At 40.8% G+C, this 13,680-nt stretch overlaps 1 protein-coding gene across 3 annotated transcripts in view; it reads left to right on the forward strand.

Annotated features, from left to right (window-relative positions):
• Positions 1–13,680, forward strand: part of LOC132891633 (uncharacterized) — a 152,015-nt gene that overhangs the window by 90,946 nt on the left and 47,389 nt on the right. The window contains exon 1 of one of the 3 annotated variants that reach the window (XM_060929398.1): positions 7,719–8,023. The exons of 1 other annotated variant lie outside the window; for it this stretch is intronic. The gene's annotated coding sequence lies outside the window, so the exon portion shown is untranslated. Of the gene's footprint in view, positions 1–7,718; positions 8,024–13,680 lie in introns of those variants that run through there. One more of the 3 variants, XM_060929401.1, reaches the window with a different exon arrangement.

The raw sequence follows: 13,680 nt of genomic DNA on the forward strand, positions 1-13,680 counted from the left end.
TGGGCGGTCCTCGCCCTCCGGTACTACCTGCTGGGGCGCCCTTACACCCTCTGTTCGGACCACGCACCCCTCCAGTGGCTCCACCACTGGATGCCAATGATGCCAATGCGTGGATCACCCGTTGGTATCTGGCGCTCCAACCCTTTAATTTCAAGGTGGTCCACAAGCCGGGGGCGCAGATGGTCGTGGCAGACTTCCTCTCCCATCGGGGGGGGGGGGGGGGGAGTCGGCTGCAGGCCAGATGGCCGCCCGGCCTGAGTCGGGCAGTGGGGGTATGTGGCAGCGGGGGCGTGGTCAAGCGCCGGTCTGTGACAGGAGGGCGGAGTCAGGGAAGGTAAGTGGCAGAATCACTACACCTGACGTCAATTAACCTGTTTGTGTGTGTCTTCCCAGTGACCGCGCCCTACTTAAGGAGGGAGAGCGAGAGCAGAGGAGCTCATCCCCGAACTAGACGCCAGTTGTGTGTGTGTCTGTTTGGTGTCGAATTGTTCACTGAAAAGTGTGGCAATAAAGCCCTATTTTGAACCTGATCTCTGTCCTGCCGTCTTCTGTGCTCCACCCACCCATGCTGAACTGTTAGTTATTGAATTATATATTACTGTACCTTTATATCGAATAACAAGTATTGTCTCCTTTTTCTTTTTGTTACCAAATAGTTGTTAATTTGTCAAGTATGTTTTATCTTTTTCATACATATTTAAGTATTATATTAATTCATATAAATTTTTTTTTCTTTGTAAACATGAGTCTGCTTTGATTAGCAGTGTGCTATTTGCAGACTCGTGTAGTTTATTATCTGTTTATATGTAATTGAAATAAAAGATTGATTGAAGTGTGTATGCTCTCTACATAAACACTGTCTAGTGCAGACATTCCAAGTCTCCCGGAAGTTCCAGGAGTCTCCCGCATATTGATAGTGGCTCCCTGATGCCCGCAAATTGGATAATATCTCCCGGAATCTAGAGCAAGAGTGTGCACGCGAAACATTAATGTCTGCATCACGCATATGACGGAGTGCGTGTGTGCCTGTTCATGTAGCACATGCTAGACAAGGAGCATCCTGATTGGTTTACAGGCATCCAAACTCATTTCAGGGAGGTGTCGTTACACCCCCCACACAAACACACACACACTGATGGGAAAAAAGTCATGCGTCACGACACCTCCCTGAAATGAGTTTGGATGTCTGTAAACCAATCAGGATGCTCCTTGTCTAGCATGCGCTACATGAACAGGCACACACGCAGACTCTCTCACTCTCCCTCACGCACTCCGTCATATGCGCGATGCAGACATTAATGTTTCGCGTGCACGCTCTTGCTCATGCACACGCCATTGCAAACGCCGTTGGAGGAAACGCCATGCATTTTGATAGTCCTATAGCCAACCCACTAACATTTTCGTCTCGTCAACGAAAACAACAGATACGTCTCGTCATATTTTCGTGATCAAAAAGTTATGTTTAGCTCGTCACTGTCTCGTTTTAGTCATGAAAAAAGGTGCGTTAACGAAATGATTTCGTCATCGTTAATGAAAACAACACTGCGCTCCTATCATGTGACCCTTTTCCAGAAGAAAACAAATGGCATCAGCTGTTTAGACTGGCACAGGCATGCCCAGTGTATCACACAGAGATGTGATATGCTTTTTTATGCGACTATGGACAGAGATTATTTCTAATACGGAGAAACATGTCTGTGAAGATTCTCAATCATCCAGGTCATAGTAAACTGTGGGTGGTAGAAATGGGCAACTGGACTTGCTTGAAGATTCTTGAAAACATTTCACCTCTCGTCCAAAAGGCTTCCTCAGTTCTGAGGAACAAGCAAGTCCTCAAGCAAGTCCAGTTGCCCATTTCTACCACCCACAGTTTCTAATACGGAGCTAAGATGCTCATCTGGACGGAGATCGGTTTAATTTAAAAAAGGTATTAGTGTGGGCGCAAGCCACTGATACAGATACACCTTCCTCCTGCAGGATGTTCTTTATCTGGTAAACTGTTGAAGTGCTTTTCTTTTTTTTCCCCCTTTGGTCAGAGAAAGAATTCTTCCGTCATCCACCACAGATGTTTTCCGTGCTCTTCTGGGCCTTCTGCAGTTCCTGAGCTCACTAGTGCATTCTTTCTAAGTAGTTAAAGGGGTACCAAATATAATATATACAGTTGCTGATGTGACAAAGTAACATATTCTTAAGTATTCTATCAAATTTATATACTAGAAAACAACGAAATATCTTGGTAATTGTAAATATAATAGTCGGTACGCTAAACGGCACAAGAGTCGCCATTTTTAAAAGACCGTGACGTCAGCCCTACCCACTGCACTAGGAGAGAAGTGTGTAATCATGGCGTTGGGCACATCAAGTGAAAGCGACAGCTCTGTCGAATCATACGAAGAGATCCCGCAAGACACACTGCAAGCAGGCTATGGCTTAGAAGGGTACCAGTTTGAACCTAGGAGAGGTACTCTCGACTCCGGTGATGACGAAAGAAGAGAAGAAAGCTCAAACTCGCTTGGTGTTTTTCAGCGGAAACGAGTGAAAAGACACGTCTGGAGGATCATTATGCTTTCCATCGGTCCTGTTATTACACCCGAAAGCAACACACTGTGGCATTGTGTAGCCGATCACTTACAATTCATCTTACTTTCCGATTCACACGTGCTAGTCCCAACCTCAATGAGCCAACACAACTGGGCACATACATACGTCATGAGTGTTACGCAGAGAAAATGAACATGCATTCTGATTGGATAAAATTAATATCATGGCAGGCTGTTCAAACTGCGGAAATAGTTTGCTCAAGCTACTTTCAAAACACTATAACTTTCCAATCTTAGAACAAAAAACTTTTGTAAGTCTTGAATAAGGTTCGTTAATGTGTGTTTTATTGTTATATTTACTCTATATATTGCCCTCTGTTCCCCTTTAAAGAATGCAATGTCTTAGAAAAAAAATCAGGCCATTCTGTGGCTGGGAAGTGATTTAATTTGAGGGGATTAAAGCAAATGTGCATGAAATCGCTCACTTCACGCAGTCAAGCAGACAGAGGAAGTCCGTGTGTGCGCGCGCATGCGCAGGTTTCCCTTTGAGCATGCACTGACAGTTCCATCATTCTGTCGCTAAACGAACAGCTGATCACACCGAGGTGCTCGCTGAGCGCTGATATTTATTAGTTCGATATTTCCTGCGTTTCCTTTCCTTCGTATATAACTGTAATGGAAATTTCTAATAAACACTTCAGAACACTTAGCAGTCGTCTTTTCAGTTATTTATTATAGTAGATCATATAAAACAGATATATAAAATAGAAAAGAGAAGAATAGAAGAAGACACCACTTCTGATGATGCCGAGAGTACGCGCACTCTGAGTTGTGTTTTAGTGGCTGTTATTTATTATACTCTAAAGGCATTCGCTTACTGCTTGCATCTTCACCTGATTGGCTCAAGATTTTCTATGAAGCTTTGTTAAAGCATGCACCTGGCGTGCTCTGGTATGTGCAGGCGGATGCGTAGTTATGGAGAACTCAGGCACCCTGCTTATCACCAAGGCCACAGAAAAGCGATTACAGCATGTGGAAAAACATCTCTTCTCAGTAACTAAGCTACTTTAGCTCAACATACAGAAACACTGAGAATAATAATGTTCGTCCATTAAATTTCCCTCACAATAACATAACGCCTTTTCTTCTCGCTTTCTTTCCGTTACTGTAGTCGGTCTTTCACGTTTCATTCGCACACTCACGTCCTCCATTTTTCTCTCCTGTTTCAAATTTGTATCCCACAATGCCTTGCACAAACAGGGAAAGCCCACCACGTGACGTGATGCGTGACGTAGTATCTTGTATTGGGTCATGGTGAAGCAGGAAAAAAATAGCGGCAAATTTAGGGCCACGTGGAGATAAATTCATTAATTGTTCTATTTTACAAAAACTAATAAAATTAGAAGTCTGTGATTCGAATTCAGTAGCTTTCGGTCCACTAAACAAAAATAATTGGGTGTCGGGAAAATTATTTTTATGACCTACACTTTGAGCTTATATTCATTATTTAATTCTAACTCCAATAGGCTCCATGTCATGCGTATATGTTACAGGTCAGAATTGTAGGTCAGGTGGAATTTTTCAACCTAGGTGAGAACTTTTTAACCCGGTTCATAATTTGCTCCTTGTATCTGGGGGACTTGATCTATCTCGGGTTAGGTTCAGGGTTCGGCTTTGGGAAGAGTTTGTATTTTAAACTACTTGATGATGTAATAAGACTGTACTCATTCATAAATTCAAAATATTTAACACTCCTATTGCAATCATTGTTGGTCTCGTGGTTAAGGTGTTGGGTTAAGAACCAGAAGGTTCTGAGTCCAAATCCCGGTTAAGTATGAACAAGTAAGTAAGTATCCCCAGCTGGCAACTATATCTATGTTCTAAGTGCTTAATACACCCTCACGAAATTTTTCAAAGTACAAGTCTGGTGATCAAGGGTCGTAACTCTGGTAAAATGCGACTGAATTGAATGAAACTGCAATACGCGTGTTATGAATAGTAAGCCCTACAAGGCAGCAGGGGGACTGATTGAGTGCCAGGGCATGTCCACACACCGGTGGGCCTGCACATTGCACATCTGGGGCTCAGCCTGCTCCAAGATCCCTCCTCGTTCAGCGTTACCCATGGCGTGCCAACTAGGAGGCACTGTGAGAGTCTTGGTGTCGTAGCTGTAAAACCATCAGGAGAGAGGGCTTACGCAATTGGCCTCTCTTTTCGCTCCTGGAGCTAGATTGTGGCTGCAGCTGGAAGCAGAATGACAAGCGCACACACACACACACACACACAACTACAGCACACACACACCCGGTGCATAATCACCACACCACAACACAAATATGTACAGTGAAATAAAAATGGGACATTTGATTTTAATCCTGTTGTGATTCTTTATAACTCTGTGTTGTCGGTTAAGTAAAGAAGCTGTGTGGATGGCATTAAACTTGCGGTACATGTGGTGTTTTTTTTTTTAAATATTTGCACAGAATCAGCTATAATTGTGAGGACCAGCCCAGCTGTTCAATAGTAGCGGTCGAGCAGGCCACTTAAATTATCAACTTTATTTATACCTACCATTCAAATAACATTAAGCATTAAGGCCTTGGCAAGGTGACCGTCGACTTAAAATGGGGCAGGATACACCATGAAAAAATTGGCAGCAGTAATGCTTTTTGACTGACGCTAGCCACAGGCTGACCCAAAGGTTTGGTAGGGTCTAGCTAAAGTTACAGATCTGGCGCTAGAATTTGTTAGCTTATAAGTCGTGTAACTTAATTTCTTTACAAGGCTCTTAACACACTACGGTAACTTCAGTTAACACGATAAACGTCTGATTAATTCTGGTTTTTGACAACAATAAGCAAAAAAAGAATTTAATATCAATTGTCGAAGGCGCTCAGCTCAGACTGGTTTGGACCAGACTTCTTGCTGCAAAATGTTCCCACAATGCACTTGGGGTGCATATACAGTACCTCATAGTGTTGGGTGTTGAATGGAAAAGAGTAAAGATAACAAGGTTTGTTTTGTTGAGATTGTGAACGTAAGAAGATTGACTTGCATTACTTAATTATTCTTGTTGAGAAAAAAAAATAATTTTGTTTCTAACAAACACAAATTGATTCAAAACTAGATATATATTTGTGTAAACATACAAACTTGAATTTTTGTTAATATCACACATTCAAATTATGTTAAATTTACTTCTCAGATTAATTTTTTTCAGTGTGTCCCAACTTTTTTGAAACATGTTGATGATATCAAATTCAAAATGAGCATATATTTTTCAAAAAACAATAAAATTTCTCAATTCCAAGATTGATATGTTGTCTTTGTACCATTTTCAATGAAAATTGGGGTTTCCATGATTTGAAAATTATTGCATTCTGTGTTTATTTACAGTTTGCAGAGTGTCCCAACTTTTTGGGGATTGAGGTTGTAATTTGTAATATTAGTTACAATGAAAGGACTGGAAACTGATGTCCTCGTTGTTCTCTCCTTTTTTCTTTTTTTTCCTGTTTCCTGGTACGTGTCTAACGAACACATGCTGCTGAGAAAGTTTTAACATGAAAAGCTTTCATTTTCCTCTTCCGACATTTTACTCTGCATTTGCACCAAATGCAGTGAGTCAGTGAGATCATTGGAGGTACGTCTTAGGCAGGGGCGCAGATACGTTTTTTGAACTGGGGGGGACAAAGCTGCCAGCAAACCAACCCCACCCCCAACATGTGTTGTGCGAGGAATATACTCTGATGCCCTCAGGGTTAGCTTAGGCCTACTAATAAAGAGTAGGAGTAGAGCACACCTGTGATGACTGATGCTCTCGTGTGCTATTTACCACTGACACGACAGGATGTTATGTGGGTTGAATGTGTGTGTGTGTGTTCTGGATGACTGCTGACTGTTTTGTCTACCCTTTGTATTTATCTATAGCATCTAGGTCTGTGTATCCTATGTATTGAGACTTGGACTGTTGCGTGAGCGGCAGTTAGTCAACAACTCTTCGCAAAGTTTCCTTATGAAACAATATGCTCGCTGAAATTATGGCAGGGAACGCCAGATTAAACATTAAAACTGCCTTCTGTGCACTGTATCTACAGGCTACCACCGAAAGAAGGAGGCTACCAGAAAGGCATCTCTACTCCGTACGATTTTACTTTCACTACGACATTACTTTGAACAGACTATCAAAAAATTGCAAGGTGATATGATAAAGTAAGGCACAGTTTACTTACAGTCGTTGTTTTTTGAAAAAACGATGCAATCATTTTCTGCCTTTTCGGTTTGGCACCCTTCATCATGCCGTGTTGGGGTCCTGAACTAGGAGCTGTCCCCGATATGCCTGTCAAACTTGTTGTGGGTAACCATAGCAACTAAGCTCGAGCTCGCAACCTGTGCAGTCTGCGCAGCTCAACCAACTGAATATCAGTCTTTGTTTTGTTTTATGTGAGTTGTTGCAACTATGTATGTACTGCTGTGCACCTCAATAAACCGAATGGTAATTAGTCTTTTGATTTTTCCGTGAGGTTTGCCTTATGCAAAGAAAGACAGCATAGACGTTTTTTCCTCCCTATAAGTGGGGGGGACCGAACGAGGTGAATTTAAATCTGGGTGGGACGAATCCCACCCATCCCACCCTCTATCTGCGCCCGTGTGCCACTTACCTTCCCTGACTCCGCCCTCCTGTCACTCCTGTAATTTTGTTTCTAACAAACACAAATTGATTCAAAACTAGATATATATTTGTGTAAACATACAAACTTGAATTTTTGTTATCACACATTCAAATTATGTTAAATTTACTTCTCAGATTAATTTTTTTCAGTGTGTCCCAACTTTTTTGAAACATGTTGATGATATCAAATTCAAAATGAGCATATATTTTTCAAAAAACAATAAAATTTCTCAGTTCCAAGATTGATATGTTGTCTTTGTACCATTTTCAATGAAAATTGGGATTTCCATGATTCGAAAATTATTGCATTCTGTGTTTATTTACAGTTTGCATAATGTCCCAACTTTTTGGGGATTGAGGTTGTAATTTGTAATATTAGTTACAATGAAAGGACTGGAAACTGATGTCCTCGTTGTTCTCTCCTTTTTTCTTTTTTTTCCTGTTTCCTGGTACGTGTCTAATGAACACATGCTGCTGAGAAAGTTTTAACATGAAAAGCTTTCATTTTCCTCTTCCGACATTTTACTCTGCATTTGCACCAAATGCAGTGAGTGTTTCAAAATAATCCTGTGAGTCAGTGAGATCATTGGAGGTACGTCTTAGGTGGCATATCAGTAGCTTCTGCTTATCAGATAACGGAGACCTAACCTTCAGTTGTGTAAACTTATTCTGCTAGATTGGTGAATTGAGAGAAACAGAGAAGTAGATAATACAATCTGGGGGATTTTTTTTCCCCACCAAAAACAAATAATTTGGGTGGAATTTGGATCACTGAATATCCCCGATCGTAACCCCCATTTCTTGGATTTGCTTGGTAAGTAGTCTTTGCATTATTTACATTATTATCTTAGATTATAAAATATCAGCATGTCAACAATCTGTGTAAACTTTCAATCACTTGAAAGTAACTGCAGTACATGTTCTGCATCTGTTCATATTCAGTCACAGTTTTGTAAAAGAAGAAAAAATCTTTTGGACAAGTGGTTTTTGTTTGTTTGTTTTAAACTTAAAATACATCAGTCTAAGTTAACCTGGTACAGTACATGTACGCTTTCCCTTGGACTAACCTAAACATTTTAAATGACACTTCCTTTTTTCTCCCCCCTTTTTTAAGTACAAAATTAGCAGAGTCTCGTGTCTTTCTGTTAAAATACAATTGAGAAAATTAATTGTGCCATAGTTGTGTATATTGTTGTGTTGTATACAGTATATTACCGATAAAGAGACTGGCAAATACTTATTTTAACAAAGCTTAAAAATAATAAAACACATTTTTGAAAATATACAATGTATATAAAATCACTATATTGTCAGCATTTGCATTCCAGCAAATAGCTGTGACCAGTTGTTTTAAAAAAAAGGATTTTAGTCTTTTTTAAGGCTCACATATATTCCTAAATCCCTCCTTACAGCTCTCTAAAACATTTTATTCCAGAGATACAAATACATTACAGTCACCTGTAATAAGGAGAGCAGCCTCTTCTGCAATATTTATTTCAGTATATTTAATTTGCGCGAGCAGCACTGGTACAAATTGTTACTTTCAGGATCTTTCTACTTTATTATTATTATTATTATTATTATTATTATTATCCTAACATTTTTTGGATGCTATTTTAGGATGCTCCCTCAGTTTTCAACCAATCAGGCCCGGCGACAGGAACAGTTTATTAAGGGGGCAATTAGAAATCGCAAGGGGGCAAATATTTTTTCATATAGTGTGTAGTAGTGATGGCAGTCTGACAACGTGTTTCAAACCAACCACAAAACCACGGCCCCGAAGGTTAGTCCGGGAAAATCATGTGGCATATTACCAGGGCAGTTGCGCTTTATCAACCCCCGTGCACACCTGTTAACCCTCCCCTCCGATTTTCTCACAGACACGCGTTACAACCGGAAAGATCTCATCTCATCTCATTATCTCTAGCCGCTTTATCCTTCTACAGGGTCGCAGGCAAGCTGGAGCCTATCCCAGCTGACTACGGGCGAAAGGCGGGGTACACCCTGGACAAGTCGCCAGGTCATCACAGGGCTGACACATAGACACAGACAACCATTCACACTCACATTCACACCTACGGTCAATTTAGAGCCACCAGTTAACCTAACCTGCATGTCTTTGGACTGTGGGGGAAACCGGAGCACCCGGAGGAAACCCACGCGGACACGGGGAGAACATGCAAACTCCACACAGAAAGGCCCTCGCCGGCCACGGGGCTCGAACCCGGACCTTCTTGCTGTGAGGCGACAGCGCTAACCACTACACCACCGTGCCGCCCAACCGGAAAGATGCCAAACATAAAACAACACACACAAACCTACAGGCAAGTCCTTTACATTTAAAATACATACAAATAGCTCCGCGGCATGAAAACAAAACGTCAGTGCAAGTCTAAGGTACTTTTGGCTCGGCGGCCAAAATCATAATTTAAAAAAAAATCAGCAGACCCCGCGGCTGCACCAGTAATAGCCTTCCTGACTCGCACCGAGTCAACGCTAACCACTTAATCCGCGATCCCAGTTTAGGCGTGTAGGGGACTAAACACTCTGAAGTGATGAATTTTCACCCCCGCTGCATGGGGGGTGACGTCAACGACACATATTCTTACGCTATTTGCGCACAAAGCGGACCATATATGAACACATACACCAACATAAACAGAGATAAACTTAGCCTACAAAGAAAGAAAATGGATTCACAATATTGTGATTGAATTCGTTTAATTCGCCCGCCCGCACGACCCCTCCCCTTGTCCTTATCACAGGTCTGTGTGTGCGCGGCTGTGTCAGCATTTCACACACACACCCACAATAACTAGTCCCCAGTAGTTAGGATTGATACATATGTCTAAAACAGGGTTAATATTAAATTCAGGCTTTTTGAAATAATCCTACCTTAATACAGTTGAATTCTACGATTGCAACGTAAGAATCATAACAACCAATCAAACAAAACCAATTTGTTCTACCGTGCCAGTTTTAGTAGTGATTTATGTGAAATGTATTTTTGTGCAATGCGCAACCACTTAATATTTCGTATTTGAAAATGCAAATTATTAATACGTCTATAATACATTATATTTTCATAAGAAAACAATTAAGTGATCTGAGTCTCCGTTGAGGGGGCGGGGCTGTAGCCACGAGGGGGCGACACCCCCTTTCGCGCCCCCATGGCGCCGGGCCTGCAACCAATCCTCACCAAATTTCACATGAAGCAGGGACGTCACTAGGTTTGAGAGACAGGGGTAGCTTAGCACCCAGAGGAGAAAAGGTATTGTGCGCGCACAGCGCGCGCCGAACATTTTTCAGAGCACCTACTAAGGCTGTCAATCAATTCATTATTTCAAGAGCATCACACCTTGGGGACACACTTCCCACCATTTCTATTCTATTTTAAAATTGCTTTCATCATTTAATTGCTTGCCGAAGCAACTTCACCAGCTAAACTACAAAAATGTGAAAAAAACAATGGTAGGTGACATGCATTCCTGCGCAAACTGAGGGCAAGTGCTTCACAAATCATCATGTAAACATTCTACAGAAGACTCAATATAGCCTAGGTAAAGTTAAGCAAATGCAAACCACTGACATCAAATTACAATCTCACCGTGTGTGTCTGCAAATGAAAGCATAGAATTCTGACTCTTTGCAAACCCAACTCAATGGAAGCCCGCACCGCGCCTGCTGCAGAATGCCCGCATAGTTTTTTAAGTCCTACTAGCCTACCACTCGACGTGACGCTTGACACAGAGCCAATGAGGAGGAATCATAACGATATTAATAATATTGCATTAAACAATAAATAAGCAAGCAGAAACTGTTGTTCGGATTAACTTGCGTTCTTGATGGCTCATGTTCAGTGCTTTACTGCCTTTGTTTTTTTTTGGGAAAAATAAATAAATAAATAATTAAAAAAAGGGCAAAAAATATAGGGTGGCTTTGCCATAAGATAGGGTGGCTGGAGCTACCCTAAAATGGGTCTGGCGACGTCTATGACATGAAGGATACCTCTGGGCTGAATTACATTGCTATGACTTCTGGTGGTGATCCAGATCACTGAACTGGAATGATATCCTGAAAAACAGGACTTATTTATTTGTTTTTTTTTTCAATCATTTATAACCAGAGGTGGACAAAGTCCCCAACTTCATTACTTATGGTAAGTCAAAGTACAAATCCCGCTGGTCAAATGTTACTCTGATACAAGTGAAAGTTGTCCAGTCAAGTTTTTACTTAAGTTAAAGTACTGAAGTACTTGCGTTTAAAAATACTTAAGTATTAAAAGTACATTTTCTGTCAACTCATCGTTGTATTATTGCCACAACCTTTAGCAAAAAGTAGTATACTTAAAGTTCATTTTATTAAGTATGCTTCAGTATAAGTATAGCAAGTATACTACAGACCATGTACTTTTAGTGTACGAGAAAGTATACAAATTTAATACTTTTTCGGACTAAATTGGAACATTTCAAGTTTATAAAAGTATACTTTAAAGTTCATTTTAAGTTTGCAAAAGTACACTTTAAAGTATACAAGTACACTCATCTATATACTATCAATGTACTTGGTATATCCCTCTCGTATGCTTAAAGTATACCACAAGTACACTTATCGATATACTGCCATTGTACTAGTTATATACTTCAAGTCCCTATTTTTAGTTTATTATTGTATACTTTAAGTATACTGTTATAAACGTTGGTTATTTCACTAGTTTACTTGTTATACTTTAAGTTTGCTTGGCATATTACTTGTAGTTTACTATTTATATACTGGAAATATACTCCTTAAAGTATTCTTAAAGTTTACTCATACTGTATGTACACAAGAGTGTGATGCATTTAGAAAATCACAAGACAGAATGTTGAAAACAAGTTTGATATTTTCAAACATTTAAAAAACAAAGACCTATGAAATCAAGTCCTTCCTTACTGGAGAAAATGAAAGGAAAAAGTGCACATTTGCATGTAAAAATGTAAACATAATGGTCTCTTGATCAATAAAGTCAAGTCAAAAGTTTTTCTGTTTTTGTGTATGATTTTAAGGTACATAATGTAACAATGGGAATTGTTGTCCACACGGACTGTTTAGTTTGTTACACCAGTGACTGAGCCAGGGAAGTCATGCTTCTTGTAACTCCAGTTATGAGTTTAATAAAACTATAGCCCCGTTGGGCTAGAAAGATATATTCTGTAGTCCGTTTGAGTGAATACGGGGCAGAGTATAACATGGTGGCAGCGGTCACGGATTTGACCTGTTTTAGTCTAGTTTAGTTTAGTTTTGACTTCGCTCGTTTCGCCGCGGGAAGGAGGATACACCTGCTAGTCAGCTAATCACCAGCACACGGCGTGGATTAGCATACGGACGCCCGAGCATGGACGGATTGAAACCTCCACAGCGTCTGTGCATGGACTCAGGCAATCTAGCAAAGACTTGGAAGGTATGGAAAGAAGAATTTTTGCTGTATGTGGACCTTGCGGTGGGAGTTGACGATGAAACCACCAAAGTGAAACTGTTCGGTTATCTCGTGGGTGAGAGCGGGAGAGAGTTGCTGGATACATTGATGGGTGAGACGCCTAAAGCGGATTGGAAGATAGCAGATATTCTAAAGAAATTTGATGAACATTGCACGCCTAGCGTGAATGAAACTGTGGAATGTTTTCGTTTCTTTTCGAGAAATCAATGCCCTGGTGAAGCTATAGACTGCTATGTGACTGAATTGAAAGTGTTGGCGAAAACATGCAACTTTGGAACGTTACGAGACACGTTGATTCGTGATAGAATCGTGTGTGGGAGCAACAATGCTACCATGAGGGAGCGGCTGCTTCGGGAGGAAAAACTGACACTCGAGTCCTGCATACAGTTGTGCCGTGCAGCGGAGTTGTCGTGGGAAAATGTGAAAACCATCTCCGGACCCAAAGAGGAAGAAGTGCATGCAGTGAAAGAGCCAGCGCGGAACAGACAGACGGGAAACATCGTTGAATGTAAGTTCTGTGGAAAAACACATGAGAAAAATAAACAGAAATGCCCCGCATTCGGGAAGAAATGCAAAAAATGTGGCAAAGAGAACCATTTTGCAGTGAAGTGTAAAGTGAGTCAGCTGACCAGAGAAAAGAAAACGAAACAGGTGCATGTAGCTGTATCTGAAAGTGATGATTTTGAAGAAATACTCAGTGTTAATGCACAGAAAGTCGACAGTGTGAATGTAGTGGATAAACAGCACAGCACACAGCTTTTTGCTAGCATGCTTCTTGAGAACAAGACGGTGAAATTCCAGATAGACAGTGGTGCAACGTGTAACATTATCCCGATTGACCTGATTGATCCGAACACAAAGCTTGAAGACACAAAGACTGTGTTAATAATGTACAACAAGAGCAAACTGAAACCACTGGGAAAATGCAAACTGAAACTGAGAAATCCTAGAAACCAAAAACTGTACAGGTTAGAATTCCAAGTGGTAGGAGAAGG

Source organism: Neoarius graeffei, chromosome 9, assembly GCF_027579695.1.
Source record: "Neoarius graeffei isolate fNeoGra1 chromosome 9, fNeoGra1.pri, whole genome shotgun sequence".
In the NCBI taxonomy this organism is placed as follows: domain Eukaryota; kingdom Metazoa; phylum Chordata; class Actinopteri; order Siluriformes; family Ariidae; genus Neoarius; species Neoarius graeffei.